At 47.7% G+C, this 11,544-nt stretch overlaps 1 pseudogene; it reads left to right on the top strand.

Moving 5' to 3' along the window:
- Positions 1 to 1,048: 1,048 nt before the first annotated feature.
- Positions 1,049 to 3,610, top strand: LOC136329719 (leukotriene A-4 hydrolase pseudogene; annotated as a pseudogene).
- Positions 3,611 to 11,544: the final 7,934 nt, after the last annotated feature.

Raw genomic sequence — 11,544 nt, 5'->3', positions numbered from 1 at the left:
TTCAGGTGTCGAGTTTGAGACTTCACTGTGGACAGATCAGTCTTCGTTTTAGCAAACGTTCTTCCTGTGATCTATCACAGGTTTGTCTGTGTCAGGATGCAGAGGCCCAACACCCCATTCTCCACGCCTCTTGCGTGGGAGCATCTAATTTGCCTCCCCTTGAGTGGCCAACCACGCTAACGTTTGTTTATTCCCCAAAAGTACTCCCTCCTCCACAACGCACACGTCTAATGGAATTCATCCCAAGGGATCGTGTTTCAAGATTTATTACTTTTTTCCAATTCCTTTCCTTTCTCCTTCGAACGCCGATGGGCTCAGCCTACCGGCCTTTCAGGCAGTTCCGGTAGCTGAGTCGGGGGACAGATGACCGCAGTGCTGTCCTGGCGGCTGTTCTGGGAGCACCGGTGCCTGTGACCCCGGAGGGACATCACCCACCCCAAAGGGAAGGGGCAGAGGAAGTCAGTAGGCACACTGGCCACAGCAGTGACGGGAAAGGAGCACATTATACACACTCACATGCTGATAACACATGGTGACTGCGACACAATGGCAGTGACCGCTTCAACAACCCCTCCCGTGTCTCAGTGAACGTCCACTCATTACCGTGAGAAGACCACATCTACTCCAGGATGCCGCACAGCCAGCGCCCATGCGCCCCCCCCCCCCCCCCCCCCGCACAGTAGTCCTGCATGGATTCTCCTGCCCACAGGCACACATCCGGGGGGTCTGTCCCCCTGTGTTCCTTATCTGATTCTTACAACGGGCATGTTCAGCTCTCCGACCTCCACTTTATAAGTTAAAGCAGAAGCAGAAATAAGTTTCAGGGGCAAGAAGGGCCCGGCTCCTGTGTCCATAACAAGGTGACACAGGGTAGCGGTTCGCGGTGAGAGTCTTTATCGGAGCCCGTGGACCTTTCCCTCTGGACTATGGCGTGTGGCCAGTGATCTTTAGAACAACTTGGGGAAGCGTTCCTCGTCTCAAAGGAACAGGGAATTGCTTCATATGAAAAGAAATTGCGACCCAAGGCTTCCATAACAACGGTTTGAGAATGCAGCGGAAGCGTGGCCACACAGCCGAGGGACCAGGAGCGAGGCTGGCCTTCCGGGAGAGCGATGAGACGGCCCCTGTAGAGGAGACGGGCTTTCACTCAGTGCCGGCTCCCATAAGTGGGTAATGGTAAGTTCCCATGCACGAGGGCTGGGTCGTTGCTAATGGAGAGAAAAGTGGCACGGAGGACTTTCATTGTGTTTGGGGAGTGGCTGGTGGGGGGGTGTCCACAGAGAGCCAGAAAAGACTGTCTGGGCATTTGGGCATAAACTGAGGTCTGAAGGATAATTACGAGCTGGACGGGGGAGCAGGAGGGTGTTTCAACAGGAAGCCCATGGGGAGAGAGGCCCCGAGGCCCCGCATGGTACCGGCCGCGAGGTACTGCCCATGGCCACCCACACTGCTGCCAGGGGCCCTGAGCATTAGTGGCCGGAAGCATCTGACAAATCTGACAGCCTGCACAATATTAATCTTTTTTATCAATTTAGTCATAAAATGTCACTTTTAACGTATCTATGGGGGAAGTGGCCTGCCAAGGCGAAGGTGCTTTGGACCCACGAGAGTCAGGGCGTGGCCTGGCTGCCTGTGGGACCAAGAACGTGTGCTAATGTGTGTCGGATGCCGGGGCAGGGAGAGTGTGCCTCTGGGTCCTCCCAAAGCCGCGGGAGTGCCACTCAGTGCTGGAATTTAAATCACAACCTTGCTGCTAAATGAGCCGGGGAAACGTGGTGGGAAGCTGTTGGTCCCAGCTCAAATAAGGGAGGCAGAGAAGGGGGTAGGGATGGCGGAAGACACCCTTAGATCACCATGCTGATTTTATGGCGTAAAGTGATAATACCTGTAAGATTAAAATAAACAAAATGGGAGTCGAGCTCTCTGGCGGCTGAGCTGAGCGTTGGGCTGCCAATCTGTGCACCGCAGAACCCCTCAGAGCCATGACGGAGACTCCTGGGCCTCTCTGATGTCCCTCGGCCGGACCAAGCACCTGTCCCTGTGCTGCAGTGCTGATGTGACTCGCCAGACGCTGACCGGGACTATTGCGCTCACGGTATGGTCTTAGCAGGACAGCATGCAATAGAACACGTGGTCATCAGTGGACAAGAAATCACGCTCTTGGAGACAGAGTCACGAAGGATCGCCAACGGGAATGTCTCTTCCAGTTGCTTTGAGAGAAAATCAAGAAGTCGTCACAGAAATTTGTTTTGAGGCGTCCCCCAAACCTGCTGCCCCTCAGCGACTCAGTCCTGAACAGCCTGGTGGGCAGGCACGCCCACATCTCTTCAGTCCGTGCCAGGCCAGCCCCTGCAGAGCGTCCCTCCAGCCAGGGCACCCCCTGTGAAACTAACCTGCAGTGCAGAGTGACTGTCCCTAAAGAACTGGTAGCATTTACGAGTGCCACTCGTGATGGAGAAACACCTGACCCAGAAGATTGAGCAGAAAAATATATAGATCCAGCCAACAATGTCCTGATCCCCTGCTACCTGGTTACTTCAGTTGTCGCAGCTTCAGAAAAGCAGGTAGAAAAGTCAGCTTACGAACTTTCTGAGACTAAATCTACGCTTAAAGTTGCAAGAGGTCTGAGAGGACGGGGCTGTGTGTCCTGTTGGTCTTGCTGCCATCCTTCCCTCGTGGCGGCACGGGAAGTCCTTGTCTGACTGCTGTCACTCCTACTCCTACTTCGCTAGCAGGTGACAAGTCCCCGTCCTCTGTTATTGCACATAAAATATCTCATGTCTGGACAGGAAATCTAGGGACCCACCAAACGTGAGATCACTTCCGGCTAAACGAAGGACATAACTGTGCACTTGGAACACCACGTGTGTGGACGGTTGTGTGGTGAAAAGTTCAGACATGTTTGTGCCCTGGGAGGACGGGCAGAACGACAGAATTGGATCAAGACTCCTGGGCACACCCATCCTCTCACCCGACTTGCGGTCGATGTGACGAAGGTGAACCCCCGACATGGCGTATTCTTCAGTTCCCTACGAGCAGGGCTGGGCTCTCCTCTATCCCCGGGAGCTTCCTGGAGGACCGAGGTTTTTCCTAGGATTCTTAAAGGCTTACATCGAGATGTCTTTCCACGAGAGCTTGCCGACTGGTGACCGGAAGGATTTCCTGTGTCCTCACTGTAAGAAGCAGGCTGACCGTCTCAGCCGAGGTGATTGGAGTGCCTGGCTCTGCTCTTCGGGACTGTGCCCGCGGGACCCAGTTAGGACACCGCTCTGACAAAGACTGTGCTGCCTGACGTCACGGGTGGACTACTGCCAAGGAAGAGGGTGTAGTCATTCAACTCGGCAGACTTGAAAGGCCTCTCCTCTCACGAGTTGGATGAATTTCCAGCACAGCTGCTTCCGAGGGCACCTCCCCCGCCCTGCGGCCCGTACAGCAGATGCAAGAGGTGTACAACTCAACGCCGTTAACCATCTGAAACATGGTCCGGACGGTTGTGGCTGGGCCTTCAGTCGAAATGGGAGGAAGCCATTCCTTTGGCTCCAAAAATGGTGGCTGGGCAATGGGGAATGAAGTTCACATGACTCTTATTCGAGAATCTTGCTGCCTGTGACAAGTGCCGGGATCAACTGTCCATACCTACCCAGAGCACAGAGCCCAGAGCCCGGGCGCACCCTGGGAATGGCAGGCCGGTGGGGGAAGATTTAAAAGTGGATGAAAAAACCTGCCTGTGCTCATCTCAGACATTGCTCTTTGTAAAATTGTGTAAATTCATGAAGAAATATAAAACTTCAGTTCATCTTGTCACTAAAAATGTCTTTTTAGTTCTGGCTCTTGTTTTGTTTGGTCAGTGATTCTCATAAATAAAGCTGACTTACCTTCCCCTACCCCCAGGAAATGAATAGACGAAATGGAATTAAATCACATAATCAAGATAAACTTGAAGGAGCAGAAATGAAAAAGTGCTCTAAAGTCTGTGTGATCTGGGGAGGGTGTCACCGTCCCAGATGAGCTGCTCACGTTCCAGTTTCTTAGGCAACGCGAAAATGCTCGAAACAGGGCATGCAATGTCAGCCAGTGCTAGACGGACGGGTAAAAGGATAAAGAAAACATGAACGCCACGCAGAAAAGAGAGGGAATCACCAGGGAACCTACAGGACAACCAGGAAGTACAAAAGAACTCGCCAAGTTGAAGCTGAAGTATATAGGTAATTGTTCTGAATCTGAGGATTGAATGCTTCACTGAAGAACACAGAGGTTGCCAGTCAGAGAGCGCAGAACTGCCTCTTCAGATCAGAATCCAATTACTTGCATCTTGGAAAGAGACATCTGAACTCTAAACACACAAAAAGACTAACAATGAAATGATAGAAAAATATGTTTCATGCAGATACCCCCCCCCCCACACACACACACACAATAAAAATGATGTTGATTTTCTACTGGAGCTCGGTAGCTCAGACTCACTTCTTGATTGAAAAAGGAAGTGTAGGAAAAATACTCCTGGACAGCTGATGGCGGCCTTTTTTTTTTTTTTTTGGCTCTACTTTCTAAAAGGTCACATTTGCATAACAGTTTAGCTTGCCTGTTCATCCAATAAAAGGTGATTTCAGGGCAGGTGGAGCCCCACGTACTTGCTGCAGACACGCGGAGAACATCTTGGAACAATATTATCTTGGCAGATTTATGCAGTCGCTACAGAACTGCTGCGGTATTTACGACTTACTCTACAGCGGGAGCGTCATAGGACTGGTGATTCCCGGGGCCCGTGGAAGGTGATCACTTTCCCAGCTGCCTCCTTCCTGCCTCACAACCACAGAGGCAGACGGCGTCCGAGAAGTTAAAATGGGGCTGTGTGAATTTAGAGTTCCTTGGGATTAATCATCAGAGGAAGCCACTGCCCAGCCACATGCCCCGTGTGACTTTGTCTCTATTAGTGGAGGTCAGGTGAAACCCAGAACGTTTGTCACGCATGTGCTATGAAGAGAGACTGGAGAGTTTTTGTTGTTCTGTCTTTGTCCTGGCAGATCTGAAATCAGTCTAATCATTGGGATCAGAATATTAAATACCATGCTATGAAGAATAATTGTAAACGCTAGATGCATCCGGCAAACGTGTTCTCCGTTGCTCCTTGAAGGAATAATGCTGAGCACTGGGGACAGAGCGATGAATACAGGGTGGCGCTGGCCCTCAGGAGCTCTCCACGCTCCGCAGACATCTGTACGGCGTGGTCCTTCACTGCCACCAGACACGGTCCTCTCCATTCTGCCCAAGTGCCCCCTTTTCATGACCACTCTTATAACACAGAGAGCCTCCCCTTGACCCTCCTCTGCGTACTCAGTCTGGCTTACCTTGTTGTTTTTTCCCCGGAGTACTTATCACTTTTAACATATTATGTATTCATTAATGTAATGACTGTCTGCTGCTATTAGCATATAAATTCCATAAAAGCAAGGACTTTGCTGCTGTCCCTGTTGTTTCTCTTGTGCCTAAGTTATCCCCCAAACACAGTGGGCGGTAAATAACAAGTGTGGGATAATTGAATGGTGCAGAAATTTCAAAACATCACCATGACACAAAGGGATAAATGACATTTCATTGACTTGGGGTGGTGAGCACACAATACAGTGTACAGATAATATATTATAGACTTGCACACCTGAAATCTATATAATTTTATTAACGAATGTCACTCCAATAAATTCAATGAAAAAAAAATCTTGAAATTCTTCAAAAAAAGAAAAAGACTATTACCACAGGTAATTGAGACACAGATGATTGAAATCAAACACAGGCTTAGGGAAAAGAGGATGGAACACACTCAGAGATACAGTTGCGTGGGGATGACAGGAGTGCTCTGAGCCGATGCAGGAAGGGTCAGGCTTTGATTATTCTGATAGAACAGAGACTACTGATACGGTTTGCCTGAGTGCATCCATATCTTTTATTACATTAACTTTGTAATGTCCCTGGGATAAAATGACTGAAGATTGAGTAAAAGGGTATGTGAGTTGGTTCTTCAGTTAGTCAATCAACAAACATGTATCAAGCAGCTATTGCTTTACTGTCCTGAGCTATAGGCAGAAACACTAAGAGTAAGAAGGTACCATTCCTTCCCTGCTTTGAAGCGTCCATAATCTGGTAGTAGTTCTACATCCTCTCATAATCACAATAGCATGTGACTTGGGTTTTGAGAAATTATTAAAGTGGGAAGCAGATTCATCATAAAGGGCTTGGCTTAGGGTGGCTGCAGTCTGCATTCCTTATTCCTCTTTCGTAACAGGGAATGAGTCTTGTTTTAGTAGAAAATAAACCCGGATTTCTTTCCAAAGAGGCGACAAGGTAATGTTGGGAATACTTGTTGAAATCACGACAGGTCAAAGACCAGGGAAAGGATGGTTTATAGATGGCGCCGTAAGAGAAGAACAGGAGCTCTCACTGGCGTTCGGTTAGATACAGTGAACCTTCGAGAGGGAACAGCCTGCCCAAGGTCATAGAGAGCCATTATGCAGAGGACTCAGATACAATCCACCTTTCACAGGTGCCAGGTCCTGTTGGTTTCCCTGGTTTCAACAGTCCCTTTCCTGTCCATAAAATCTGCTCACAGCTGAGCCAGATTCATCCCCCAGTAAGAAAGGAAAAACCAGCAGTGTGTCCCCTGGAGTAACGAGCATGGCAATTAGATTATTATACAAGCAGGTTATAAAAAAATAACTGCTGAGACATTAAGAGGCAGGAGTGTTGTCATTAAAGCAGATGACCAAGCAGTGGCCCATAAACATCTTCAATCACCCAAAGCCACAGTCCTCTAGTACCTGATGCTATCATGAGTTACAAGATTTTATCTCTGAAATTGTGTCCTGGAAAGAGAATCATTGAGGACTTTCTCAGCCTTTAAATCCACCAACTATTTGAAGTGATGATTCCTTTCTCCCCACCATCAGTATAGCCTATCTGACCCGGAGAGCAAGCATTTTATGCGTCAAGGAGAATGTGACAGTCAAGTTTGCAAATGGTCTGTGCTACCACAGTCTTGGCACGCTCCTACAACCCTTCGTATATCAACGCCTGTTAATGTTTGTCCCGACTGGTGTATTGCAGTTCTCTCTAATATAATTGACAAGGTTGCTGTGGCTAGAAATTGTGAGGGGCAAAGTTGACGGGGTCATTTATGTTTTAACAGGGCTCCCCTGAATACAGAAACAATTTCCATCATGTCATTGTTCTCCAGTTAGGGCAGTTTCTCAAATTAGGGGTGTTGGAAAAGGGGAATAATGGTATGAATGGAGAGAAAGTGAGAGAGAGAGATGGAACCGCTGTTCTCCCAGATGGTTACCATGTTTAATTGACACCCTCTGCATTTGTGGTCTCTAGGTAACTCTGTCAGCACATAAGAAAGCATGCAAGATTGCTTACCAGTCAGCTTCTGCGCACCCTGGTCTCTCTGTCTCTCTCCCCTGAATGTTCTGATCCTGTTCGCCCTCTGGAGGTACCCTTGCCCTGTTGCTGAGCCAGACCCCCAGGGTCCAGGACTTGGAATCTACTTGCTTGTGACTTTCATGCTTCTCACATTCCTGTGGTGAGTCCCCAGGACTCACTGAGCCTTTGGGGCCATTGCATTTAATAGTCATCCTCCCCTTGACCCTATGACCTTGGATCCATCCATAGAAATAGGCAACTGGATGTGTTTCTACAGAGCTCTCAAGTTTTCCCCTGGAAATGTTGCTTCCATAAAGCAACTCACTCCTGCTGCCCACATGGGATGGAGTTTTTTTGTACACTGACATTCTGCTGTAGAGTACTGCCCCCGGACTGGCCAGGATTAGTGTTTAAAGTGCAGGCTGCAATCCCAACTTATCTCTTTTACTACCATAAGAATATGGGCTCTCTTTAGGTGCTCATAGGAGGGTATTCATATAATTATCATTGAGGATATAGCAGCCTGTCAACATGAAACCACTCTCTAACGTGCGAAGTGCCAGGGAAATAAGGCCCTGTTATAACTAATTTAAATAGTTATTCATTGTCTCCCTTATATGCAGCCAGGACGGATAATAACTACTTCTAAATGTATATACTATAAAATTTAAATAAAAATACATCAACAGTAGAACTCGTTACCACAGTCCTTACAGTTCATCATCATGACCAGCATGGTTAAAAGCACAGGATAATGCCTCCACTGTGGTGGGGTAAACAGCTGTGTGAGGCTTGCTCACTGCTTTATGGCTGCAAGCACTTTGTCGGATTAGTGCGTGAGCACGTGGCAGCGTCACGTGTGTGTGGTCTGTGTCAGGCTATGGGTGCTTGCGCTCAGGGTGGACTGCAGATGGCGGATTGTGGATTGCCTGCCCGCCACTGTGAGGGCTAGTTCTTACTGTTCGTTTGCCTGAGGGGCCGTGTCCCCTGCCTGTGTGCTTGTCTGCCGTTGCGAGACACTATCTATAAAGGAATGGCCCAAAGCTTTCCGGCTACGCAGTTCCTCCACCATGTGCCCGAATCCAGTGTGGACCTGCCTGGCCTCGGCCACCGGCACTACAACTAGGCTGCACATTCTTAGTGTATGTGAGAGATGATTCGGATCCGTTGGTGCTTACCTTCCAATGACCAGGCAGCGTCTGTGTACAGACACATTCCTCAACCACGGGAGGAAACGCAGAGCGCAAAGTTGGTTCTGCCCGCTCTGTTTGGAGACTGAGTGTCAAACTAAACTTGGAAAGTGGCAGGACTTTTAATGACTTACTTATTTTCTGTAATATGGTGCATTTCCCTAACCCGTGACCCACCTGAACCTGACTCCCTTTCCCTCCTCATCAGCTTGTGCAGGGGATTTTCCCAGGATGCTTTGCCCAGCTCTTCCCTGGAAGCACTAGGTAGAAGCCATCATCTTCCTGTTAGAAGGAGAATCAAGCTCTAAAACGCAAGAGACCAGATTAGTTATTTATTTGTTGTTGTTGTTGTTTGGTTTAATCATTGTACACACAGTACCTTAAACGGTGCTTAACTTGCACGCTTATAGAAGGAGAGTCAAAGGGAGGAGGAAAGCTTGCTCCCTGGTCTTCTTACATCTGTTCTCAGCACATCTGAGCGACACTTCTCCTGACTCTCTCTGTATATCCAGTGATGTTCCCAGGTAAGGGGACTGACCGATTTTTTAATTATTATTATTATTTTTTTAGCGCTACCCTTCACCTCATATCCAACAGGAAATCTATTTTCTCTGGTCTCTGGTAGGGACCCCCTTGCCTGAGATACAACATTCTCTCTTTTTTTTCTGATCGTGGCACCGAGGAATTGTCCAACTCTGTTTTTCTCTGTGACTACTTGTTGGATGTTTATTGACTCTGTAGTTCGGCACCCAAGATCAGTCCTGTCCTCGCTGTGACACCCAGTTTCAACTTTGGGACCTGGAACTTGGAATAACACCAGTTTCATGTTGCCTTGGAAGAAAATTCAGGGGCAATTCCAAAGGGGGATTTACTCCACGTCCAGTCATCCTTTGTCTGCATTCGTTAATAAGAAGAACTTCCAAAGACGTGGGAGACTGGGTCTCATCTAAGATGTGGGATTTTGGAATCCCAGGGCCTGCAGGCTATGAGCGCGGGATTTTCAGTAGTAGTACAATACTACATATTTTAATCATTTCCATTGTTGGCTTTTTAAAGCTTGTGCTATTTCTAACTACAATGAAAACTCCTTTGTACATGAAACAAACAAACAAAACAAATATATATATATATATAGACAAATTTCCCCTCAAATTTAGGATTATCCTATTATCCCTTTAGGATATGTTAGTGCAAGTGCATTTCCTCATACAATTTTAAAAGGCTCCGTTGACACATCGCCACATTTATTTGGACCTTCATTTACTATCCTAATAATGTCTGAGCTGGGCTGGTTCCATTCCATGCTCAACTGCATTGGAGGATGTATTTTCCTTTAAAACTCAGTCATTGGTGTGGGAGCACTGGGGTACTAAAAGGTCACTCTTTAGTATAAGCTTGTTAGAGAATGAAGATTTGCCTCATGTATTTATATAATATATATTTGTGGGTGCTTATGATAGCTCTGCTACTGAGGTACAGCAGAAACTAAACAAGCACAGGTCTGGTTTCCCTGAGCTTACAGTCTAGCAGAATATATTCTATATATTCTATTAAAAAATAAAAAGCATGTTGACCTCCAGGTTGAGTTTTGAAGGACTGAGACCCCCCCCACCCCACCCCTTAAGCCAATCAAATTCCAAACATATGACTAGAGATCTCACCTTAAACAGAGAAGGGTTGTCATGTGATTTGTTCGGTTTTGAAACCAGTTGGCTGCAAAGCTGGGACAATGGCTGGCTGGTATTTCTGTGGCATCTGCCACGCTGGCGTCCTCTCCTCATTGTTCTTTTCCTTGCTCTGGTCGAGGGCAGCTGAGTCGAGCAGACAGGTGGCCCCTGTAATGAGCACCCGTGATGAAAACGATGCAGCCAGTGGCGTGATTCATGTGCCAGCGAAGCCATCCTGGGAGACTAAACTTATCCCAATGAGACAGTTTGATAAGTGCGAGATTCTTTTCCTCCCGTAACGCATGGTGTTAGACTAGGGAAACTCGTGTTTTGTGTTTGTGGTGATGGGGTCCATTACTAATGCCCTGATGAGGATCTAACTAATAGTCCCCTTGGCATCTTGACATGTACAAAGTCACTCCCAGGGAACGGACGACCCTGCATGGAAGAGAAAGTAATGTAGCAGACCCTGTGTCACTTTTTCCCTCCTGCTGACAAACGGACAAGCCTCAGGTTAACGGCATATAAAAATCCAATCATAAATATTGCCTTTTGTTGTTGTTGTTGTAATCCCATCTTCAAATTATCATGCTACCAAATGGCATCGTATGAGGTTTGTGGCCATTACACCATGTCGCAGCGATTGCTTAGTGTCCTGAGCTCATTCTCTCTGCAAAGACTGTGGTGACGACACACACGTCTGGTGTGAGTGTTCCCTCTGCCTGACATGGTGTGCAGTTCGAGTGACTTGTCAACAATTTTCTGTACACTGAATCCTCCCGAGAAACTCATTTTTTTTTTTTGGTCTGGCTATCTACCTCTCTTCATGATCGACATCTGTGTTTCTGTCCGTCTACATCCCACCTACCCAACTGCATGGACAGTGGGGACAATGAGGGAACAAGGCAGGCCCCCTGAGGGTCTCAGGTCCCTCACTTTCTAAGTAAGTGGACTGAGCATAGCGTAGTGTTCCTCAAAACAAGACACTGCTAAAAAACAAAAATACCTGCATTGCCTAACTTACAGCGTATTTAAAACAATACAGTGCTCAAGCGACTGTTTCTACTGAGTGGTTCCAAGGGCAGTTCCACTTGGGGGAGCTTTTCGGATATAAGCACACTGGACTCCAGGAGATCTTCTGGGAGCCTAAGTTTCGGAGTGCATTCCAACACTGTCTTCCCAGGCTATTTGGATGTATAAGAGCTCCGCTCGTCCATGCTGAGCATTAGGTAGACCGTCAGGAATGACAGACTCGTTTGTTCAAGCAGTAA

Source organism: Saccopteryx bilineata, chromosome 3 (genome assembly GCF_036850765.1).
Source record: "Saccopteryx bilineata isolate mSacBil1 chromosome 3, mSacBil1_pri_phased_curated, whole genome shotgun sequence".
Classification (NCBI taxonomy): Eukaryota; Metazoa; Chordata; class Mammalia; order Chiroptera; family Emballonuridae; genus Saccopteryx; species Saccopteryx bilineata.
The sequence above is the reverse complement of the archived record's forward strand: the minus strand, read 5'-3'. Positions and strand labels throughout refer to the sequence as shown.